Below are 10245 nucleotides of genomic sequence, written 5' to 3'. Positions count from 1 at the left end.
CAAAACAGGACATGCACACTTTAACCAACCCATCATTTCAGTGACAGGGTCTGCCACACGACTGTGACTGATATGACGGGTTGGTTTGGACCCCCCCCAAAAAAGAAGCAATTAATCTCTCCTTGCACAAACTGGCTCTACAGAGGCAAGATGTCCACCTCATCTTCACCCTCCGATATATCACCGTGTACATCCCCCTCCTCACAGATTATCAATTCGTCCCCACTGGAATCCACCATCTCAGCTCCCTGTGTACTTTGTGGAGGCAATTGCTGCTGGTCAATGTCTCCGCGGAGGAATTGATTATAATTCATTTTAATGAACATCATCTTCTCCACATTTTCTGGATGTAACCTCGTACGCCGATTGCTGACAAGGTGAGCGGCGGCACTAAACACTCTTTCGGAGTACACACTTGTGGGAGGGCAACTTAGGTAGAATAAAGCCAGTTTGTGCAAGGGCCTCCAAATTGCCTCTTTTTCCTGCCAGTATAAGTACGGACTGTGTGACGTGCTTACTTGGATGCGGTCACTCATATAATCCTCCACCATTCTATCAATGTTGAGAGAATCATATGCAGTGACAGTAGACGACATGTCCGTAATCGTTGTCAGGTCCTTCAGTCCGGACCAGATGTCAGCATCAGCAGTCGCTCCAGACTGCCCTGCATCACCGCCAGCGGGTGGGCTCGGAATTCTGAGCCTTTTCCTCGCACCCCCAGTTGCGGGAGAATGTGAAGGAGGAGATGTTGACAGGTCGCGTTCCGCTTGACTTGACAATTTTGTCACCAGCAGGTCTTTCAACCCCAGCAGACCTGTGTCTGCCGGAAAGAGAGATCCAAGGTAGGCTTTAAATCTAGGATCGAGCACGGTGGCCAAAATGTAGTGCTCTGATTTCAACAGATTGACCACCCGTGAATCCTTGTTAAGCGAATTAAGGGCTGCATCCACAAGTCCCACATGCCTAGCGGAATCGCTCCCTTTTAGCTCCTTCTTCAATGCCTCCAGCTTCTTCTGCAAAAGCCTGATGAGGGGAATGACCTGACTCAGGCTGGCAGTGTCTGAACTGACTTCACGTGTGGCAAGTTCAAAGGGCATCAGAACCTTGCACAACGTTGAAATCATTCTCCACTGCACATGAGACAGGTGCATTCCACCTCCTATATCGTGCTCAATTGTATAGGCTTGAATGGCCTTTTGCTGCTCCTCCAACCTCTGAAGCATATAGAGGGTTGAATTCCACCTCGTTACCACTTCTTGCTTCAGATGATGGCAGGGCAGGTTCAGTAGTTTTTGGTGGTGCTCCAGTCTTCTGTACGTGGTGCCTGTACGCCGAAAGTGTCCCGCAATTTTTCTGGCCACCGACAGCATCTCTTGCACGCCCCTGTCGTTTTTTAAAAAATTCTGCACCACCAAATTCAAGGTATGTGCAAAACATGGGACGTGCTGGAATTTGCCCATATTTAATGCACACACAATATTGCTGGCGTTGTCCGATGCCACAAATCCACAGGAGAGTCCAATTGGGGTAAGCCATTCCGCGATGATCTTCCTCAGTTGCCGTAAGAGGTTTTCAGCTGTGTGCGTATTCTGGAAAGCGGTGATACAAAGCGTAGCCTGCCTAGGAAAGAGTTGGCGTTTGCGAGATGCTGCTACTGGTGCCGCCGCTGCTGTTCTTGCGGCGGGAGTCCATACATCTACCCAGTGGGCTGTCACAGTCATATAGTCCTGACCCTGCCCTGCTCCACTTGTCCACATGTCCGTGGTTAAGTGGACATTGGGTACAACTGCATTTTTTAGGACACTGGTGAGTCTTTTTCTGACGTCCGTGTACATTCTCGGTATCGCCTGCCTAGAGAAGTGGAACCTAGATGGTATTTGGTAACGGGGGCACACTGCCTCAATAAATTGTCTAGTTCCCTGTGAACTAACGGCGGATACCGGACGCACGTCTAACACCAACATAGTTGTCAAGGACTCAGTTATCCGCTTTGCAGTAGGATGACTGCTGTGATATTTCATCTTCCTCGCAAAGGACTGTTGAACAGTCAATTGCTTACTGGAAGTAGTACAAGTGGGCTTACGACTTCCCCTCTGGGATGACCATCGACTCCCAGCGGCAACAACAGCAGCGCCAGCAGCAGTAGGCGTTACACGCAAGGATGCATCGGAGGAATCCCAGGCAGGAGAGGACTCGTCAGAATTGCCAGTGACATGGCCTGCAGGACTATTGGCATTCCTGGGGAAGGAGGAAATTGACACTGAGGGAGTTGGTGGGGTGGTTTGCGTGAGCTTGGTTACAAGAGGAAGGGATTTACTGGTCAGTGGACTGCTTCCGCTGTCACCCAAAGTTTTTGAACTTGTCACTGACTTATTATGAATGCGCTGCAGGTGACGTATAAGGGAGGATGTTCCGAGGTGGTTAACGTCCTTACCCCTACTTATTACAGCTTGACAAAGGGAACACACGGCTTGACACCTGTTGTCCGCATTTCTGGTGAAATACCTCCACACCGAAGAGCTGATTTTTTTGGTATTTTCACCTGGCATGTCAACGGCCATATTCCTCCCACGGACAACAGGTGTCTCCCCGGGTGCCTGACTTAAACAAACCACCTCACCATCAGAATCCTCCTGGTCAATTTCCTCCCCAGCGCCAGCAACACCCATATCCTCCTCATCCTGGTGTACTTCAACACTGACATCTTCAATCTGACTATCAGGAACTGGACTGCGGGTGCTCCTTCCAGCACTTGCAGGGGGCGTGCAAATGGTGGAAGGCGCATGCTCTTCACGTCCAGTGTTGGGAAGGTCAGGCATCGCAACCGACACAATTGGACTCTCCTTGTGGATTTGGGATTTCGAAGAATGCACAGTTCTTTGCTGTGCTGCTTTTGCCAGCTTGAGTCTTTTCATTTTTCTAGCGAGAGGCTGAGTGCTTCCATCCTCATGTGAAGCTGAACCACTAGCCATGAACATAGGCCAGGGCCTCAGCCGTTCCTTGCCACTCCGTGTGGTAAATGGCATATTGGCAAGTTTACGCTTCTCCTCCGACAATTTTATTTTAGGTTTTGGAGTCCTTTTTTTACTGATATTTGGTGTTTTGGATTTGACATGCTCTGTACTATGACATTGGGCATCGGCCTTGGCAGACGACGTTGCTGGCATTTCATCGTCTCGGCCATGACTAGTGGCAGCAGCTTCAGCACGAGGTGGAAGTGGATCTTGATCTTTCCCTAATTTTGGAACCTCAACATTTTTGTTCTCCATATTTTAATAGGCACAACTAAAAGGCACCTCAGGTAAACAATGGAGATGGATGGATTGGATACTAGTATACAATTATGGACGGGCTGCCGAGTGCCGACACAGAGGTAGCCACAGCCGTGAACTACCGCACTGTACTGTGTCTGCTGCTAATATATAGACTGGTTGATAAAGAGATAGTATACTCGTAACTAGTATGTATGTATAAAGAAAGAAAAAAAAACCACGGTTAGGTGGTATATACAATTATGGACGGGCTGCCGAGTGCCGACACAGAGGTAGCCACAGCCGTGAACTACCGCACTGTACTGTGTCTGCTGCTAATATATAGACTGGTTGATAAAGAGATAGTATACTCGTAACTAGTATGTATGTATAAAGAAAGAAAAAAAAACCACGGTTAGGTGGTATATACAATTATGGACGGGCTGCCGAGTGCCGACACAGAGGTAGCCACAGCCGTGAACTACCGCACTGTACTGTGTCTGCTGCTAATATATAGACTGGTTGATAAAGAGATAGTATACTCGTAACTAGTATGTATGTATAAAGAAAGAAAAAAAAACCACGGTTAGGTGGTATATACAATTATGGACGGGCTGCCGAGTGCCGACACAGAGGTAGCCACAGCCGTGAACTACCGCACTGTACTGTGTCTGCTGCTAATATATAGACTGGTTGATAAAGAGATAGTATACTCGTAACTAGTATGTATGTATAAAGAAAGAAAAAAAAACCACGGTTAGGTGGTATATACAATTATGGACGGGCTGCCGAGTGCCGACACAGAGGTAGCCACAGCCGTGAACTACCGCACTGTACTGTGTCTGCTGCTAATATATAGACTGGTTGATAAAGAGATAGTATACTCGTAACTAGTATGTATGTATAAAGAAAGAAAAAAAAACCACGGTTAGGTGGTATATACAATTATGGACGGGCTGCCGAGTGCCGACACAGAGGTAGCCACAGCCGTGAACTACCGCACTGTACTGTGTCTGCTGCTAATATAGACTGGTTGATAAAGAGATAGTATACTCGTAACTAGTATGTATGTATAAAGAAAGAAAAAAAAACCACGGTTAGGTGGTATATACAATTATGGACGGGCTGCCGAGTGCCGACACAGAGGTAGCCACAGCCGTGAACTACCGCACTGTACTGTGTCTGCTGCTAATATAGACTGGTTGATAAAGAGATAGTATACTACTAATATTATATATACTGGTGGTCAGGTCACTGGTCACTAGTCACACTGGCAGTGGCACTCCTGCAGCAAAAGTGTGCACTGTTTAATTTTAATATAATATTATGTACTCCTGGCTCCTGCTATAACCTATAACTGGCACTGCAGTAGTGCTCCCCAGTCTCCCCCACAATTATAAGCTGTGTGAGCTGAGCAGTCAGACAGATATATAATATATATAGATGATGCAGCACACTGGCCTGAGCCTGAGCAGTGCACACAGATATGGTATGTGTTGTGACTGACTGAGTCACTGTGTGTATCGCTTTTTTCAGGCAGAGAACGGATATATTAAATAAACTGCACTGTGTGTCTGGTGGTCACTCACTATATAATATATTATGTACTCCTGGCTCCTGCTATAACCTATAACTGGCACTGCAGTAGTGCTCCCCAGTCTCCCCCACAATTATAAGCTGTGTGAGCTGAGCAGTCAGACAGATATATATAATATTATATATAGATAATAGATGATGCAGCACACTGGCCTGAGCCTGAGCAGTGCACACAGATATGGTATGTGACTGAGTCACTGTGTGCTGTGTATCGCTTTTTTCAGGCAGAGAACGGATTATAAAGTAAACTGCACTGTCCTCACTAGTAAACTCTCTCCACTCAGTCTCTACACTTCTACAGTAACAGTACTCCTCCTAGTCAGCTCCAGTAAATCTCTCTCAGTCTCTTATAATCTAAATGGAGAGGACGCCAGCCACGTCCTCTCCCTATCAATCTCAATGCACGTGTGAAAATGGCGGCGACGCGCGGCTCCTTATATAGAATCCGAGTCTCGCGATAGAATCCGAGCCTCGCGAGAATCCGACAGCGTCATGATGACGTTCGGGCGCGCTCGGGTTAACCGAGCAAGGCGGGAAGATCCGAGTCGCTCGGACCCGTGAAAAAAAACATGAAGTTCTGGCGGGTTCGGATTCAGAGAAACCGAACCCGCTCATCTCTACTTCTTAGGCTGTGAGGGGACATGGGGTAAAAATGCTGACTTCCCAGACGTTGCTGTGGAAACTAGGTCGGAGAGACCATCCCCAAATAATTCCTCCCCTTTATAAGGCAAAACTTCCATGTGCCTTTTGGAATCTGCATCTCCAGTGTCAATATTTTCTGACAGTTTATCTGACCACGCAGCGGCAGCACTGCACATCCATGCTGACGCAATAGCTGGTCTAAGTATAATGCCTGAGTGTGTATATACAGACTTCAGGATCGCCTCCTGCTTTCTATCAGCAGGTTCCTTAAGGGCGGCCGTATCCTGGGACGGTAGTGCCACCTTTTTAGACAAACGTGTGAGCGCTTTATCCACCCTAGGGGGTGTTTCCCAACGTAACCTATCCTCTGGCGGGAAAGGGAACGCCATTAGTATCTTCTTAGGAATTACCAATTTCTTATCAGGGGAAGCCCACGCTTCTTCACATACTTCATTTAATTCATCTGACGGGGGAAAAACTACAGGTAGTTTTTTCTCCCCAAACATAATACCCTTTTTTGTGGTACCTGGATGTAAATCAGAAATATTTAACACCTCTTTCATTGCCTCAATCATGCAGTGAATGGCCTTAACGGGCATTAAATTTGACTCATCGTCGTCGACACTGGTGTCAGTATCCGTGTCGACATCTACTTGTGCCATCTGAGATAGCGGGCGTTTCAGAGCCCCTGATGACTTTTGAGACACCTGGACAGGCACGAGCTGAAGACTCGGCTGTCCCACAGTCGGCATGTCGTCAAATTTTTCATGTAAGGAGTCTATACGTGCACTCATTTCCTGCCATAAACTCATCCATTCAGGTGTCTGCCCCCCAGGGGGTGACATCCCTGCTAAAGGCATCTGCTCCCCCTCCACATCATTATCCTCCTCAAACATGTCGACACAGCCGTACCGACACACTCCACACACACAGGGAATGCTCAAACAGAGGACAGGACCCACAAAAAAGCCCTTTGGGGGGACAGAGTAAGAGTATGCCAGCACACACCAGAGCGCTATATATATACAGGGACTAACTGAGTTATGTCCCTAATAGCTGCTTTTCAATAAAATATATATACTGCCAAATTTAATGCCCCCCCTCTCTTTTCCCTCTTACTGTACTGTAGATTGCAGGGAAGAGCCAGTGAGCTTCCTTCCAGCAGGAACTGTGAGGGAAAAATGGCGCCAGTGTGCTGAGGAGATAGGCTCCGCCCCTTTTTCGCGGCCTATTCTCCCGCTTTTTATGGAATTCTGGCAGGGGTATTTACCCCATATATAGCCCCTGGGGCTATATATTGAGGTATTTTAGCCAGCCAAGGTGTTTTTATTGCTGCCTCAGTGCGCCCCCCCCCCCAGCGCCCTGCATCCTCAGTGACCGGAGTGTGAAGTGTGTGATAGGAGCAATGGCACACAGCTGCAGTGCTGTGCGCTACCTTGGTGAAGACAGAGTCTTCATGCCGCCGATTTTCCGGACCATCTTCTTGCTTCTGGCTCTGTAAGGGGGACGGCGGCGCGGCTCCGGGACCGAACATCAAGGCTGGGCCTGCGGTCGATCCCTCTGGAGCTAATGGTGTCCAGTAGCCTAAGAAGCCCAGTCCGGCTGCAAGCAGGCGAGTTCGCTTCTTCTCCCCTTAGTCCCTCGCTGCAGTGAGCCTGTTGCCAGCAGGTCTCACTGAAAATAAAAAAATCCTTGACTATTACTTTCTAAGAGCTCAGGAGAGCCCCTAGTGTGCATCCAACCTCGGCCGGGCACGAAATCTAACTGAGGCTTTGAGGAGGGTCATAGTGGGAGGAGCCAGTGCACACCAGGTAGTCTAAGATCTTTCTAGAGTGCCCAGCCTCCTTCGGAGCCCGCTATTCCCCATGGTCCTTACGGAGTTCCCAGCATCCACTAGGACGTCAGAGAAAATGGAGAGGACAGTGGTGTAACTACCGAGGGTGTGGGGGGTGCAGATGCTATGGGCCCTGAGGTGATTCCAGGGCCCGCTGCTCCCCCTACACCTAGACATGAGCTGCCTCCAATGGTGGATTTAGGGCCTCCTTGTCATTAATGAGAATTTTTTTTATTATAAAAACTAAAAAACTAATGAATCGGGAGTCACATCCCGCTATACGGTGAGGGCCGGGGATGGTCGGTCGCTCACAAAGCTCCCGTCTCCGACTCCACAGTTCAGTCACCTTCGCTTTGTCTCTTTGCCACCGCCTGGAGCTGCCTGCTAATCACAGCAGCTACCTCAGCTCCCTGCCGGGTCCCGTCACTGCCTTCTTCTGCCTCTCGATATGTGCACCCTGGCAGCCCTAATGTGTTCTGCCTGCGGAAACCCTCCGGTCCTGAACACACAGGCTTTCCCACCCGCAACCGGAGTATGACACAGTAGAGCTGGCGACTTCCGCAAGTGTGACCTGCAGAGCGGCATATACACTTCCAGGACATCTGTGGGAGAGTTCGGTGCAGTTAGCGTGGTGTGTGCTGTGGCATCCCTGCCTAGCATATATACCTCTCCCTCCAGGTGAGCTGTGGTGATGTGGGGGTGTTGTGGTGATGAGGGGGAAGGTGGGACCGGGTCAAAGCTGCCATCTTGCTGTGACTGCCATCATGTATGCTGGCAAGGGGCCACCATCTTGCCCCTTGCCCCCCCTGCCCAGCCACTTCCCTGCTTAGGGGGCCACTGCTCTTGCCCAGACATTGGCGGACCCTATTTCCATCTATGTTCAGACACCCCCCTCCATTCCATGAGAGTCTCTCTGACTCTCTCTGTCTCACACTCTCTCCCTCTCTCACTGATACTGCCCCCTCTCTCCCTGACACTGCCTCTCTCTCTCTCACACTTTATCTCTACTTACTATCTCTCTCCCGCACTCTCTCTCTCTCTGACACTATCACTCTCTCTTCCTCTCTGACACTGTCTCTCACTGACACTCTCTATCTCTCCCTCTCTTTATTTCTTTCTTTTGCTCCCCTCTTTCTCCCTCCCTCCCTGACGCTCTCGCTCACTCCCCTCCCTCTCTCTCTTCTTCCTCCTTCGCTCTTTCTCTCTGATACCCTCTCTCTCCCTGATGCCATCTCGCCCATCCCTTTCTTTCTCCCTGACACCCTTTCTCTCGCTCCTGTCTCTTTTTTCTCCATTCACTCTTTCCTTGAAACTCTCTCTCCCTGACCTCCCTCTCTTTCTTGCTCCTCTCACTCTCTCCCTCTCTCCCCTGACACCCCCTTTGTGTGTGTCTTTCTCTCACTCCCCTCACTCTGTCTCTCTCTCTGGCTCCCATAAGGGGCATTGTAGTACAATGGCAGGGGGCCCTTTCAAGATTTTTGCTATGGGACCCCAAAGTTCTAGTTACGCCCTTGGGAGAGGACACAAAGGATTAACATAGTAGTTAACAACAGAACAGCATCATAGGGTCCATGGGGACTGGGTGCTGAGTGTAACAGGCATTAACTGCATTCTGAGAGGGCACTCACTGGAAGTCATCCATGGTTGTCAGTGAGTGCCTTCTCTGGGGGCAGGTAATGCCTGGGACACTCAGCACCAAGGGGGATATTCACTAAGCAGTGATAAGAGCAGAGAAGTGAGACAGTGGAGAAGTTGCCCATGGCAACCAATCAGCACTGAAGTAACATCTATAATTTGCATACTATAAAATGATACAGAGCTGCTGATTGGTTGATGGGGCAACTTCTCCACTGGCTCACTTCTCTGCTCTTATCACTGCTTAGTAAATGTCTCTTCCCTGTCTCTTGTCAGCATATGGGTCTTGGGCCTGTGATGCAATCCTGGTGGTATATAGGGAATGGAGTCAGGCGGCTTCAAATATATCTAAGCTAAGAAGATTTCTCCCTGCTGTGTAATGTAGATGTGATGTCAGTGTGTAGCTATGCTGTGTAATGTAGATGTGATGTCAGTGTGTAGCTCTGCTGTGTAATGTAAGTGTGATGTTGGTGTGTACCATCGCTTCTCTGCCTTTTGGCTAAGATCAAGTGTAGTATCTGTTCTTATCAGTGGAGAATCACCGGGCCGGTTATCCCTACTTCGTGGGGGAAGGAAGGACTCCTACGATGTATAGGGAACGGCCTGGTGTAGTATCTGCGGTAGAGAAACACAGGGTGGAGTACCTGTTCTTACACTAGAAGCGTGAGAGGTTCCTAGATGTGGAATGGAGAAACATCCTGTGGAGTACCGTGCTGGGGTGTGGCGGGCCCCTGGTCAAGAGTGGAGAAAAACTGGGCTGAGTATTCCTACTTCGTAGGGGCCTAAGGAACCCTTACGTTGCTTAGGAATGGCCTGGTCTAGTATCTACTCTTGTACTGGGGGTTGACCCTGGCATAGAGCGGGTATGAAGCTTGGTCTGGCTGAGAGGCCGGGAGCTGCTTCGAAGCTCGAGGTGAAACGTGCCCCTGGTGCTAGAAGAGCCAGGGGTGCCCGAACCTGCACTGGTATCCGGTTTCCACCTTTGCACAAGTAAGGCACTTTGCACCGCTCACCTCCCTACTTCTGCTGCACCCTATCCTTTGCCCTGGCCTTTTGGCTAGGGCAAGGATAATTTTTTACCCCCCCCCCCCGGCCTTTTGGCTGGGGCTTATTTATTTATTTATGCCCACGTATGTGTTTTGCACTATCGCACAGCACTAGCACTTTTTTATGTTTTTTGTAGTGTGTCACTGTCACGTTTTTCGGTTGGGGTTTAGGTGAGACCCTTATGGGCCGCCCTCTCCTCTAAGTTGCTGAGGTCCTCTCCACGGGGGGAGGACCAGACGC

The 10245-nt window shown here is 49.3% G+C and overlaps 1 pseudogene; it reads left to right on the top strand.

Moving 5' to 3' along the window:
• Window positions 1-9437: 9437 nt before the first annotated feature.
• Window positions 9438-9640, top strand: LOC134938207 (U2 spliceosomal RNA; annotated as a pseudogene).
• The last annotated feature ends 605 nt before the right edge of the window (window positions 9641-10245 follow it).

The sequence above is a fragment of the Pseudophryne corroboree genome, chromosome 6, assembly GCF_028390025.1.
Source record: "Pseudophryne corroboree isolate aPseCor3 chromosome 6, aPseCor3.hap2, whole genome shotgun sequence".
NCBI lineage: Eukaryota > Metazoa > Chordata > Amphibia > Anura > Myobatrachidae > Pseudophryne > Pseudophryne corroboree.
The sequence above is the reverse complement of the archived record's forward strand: the minus strand, read 5'-3'. Positions and strand labels throughout refer to the sequence as shown.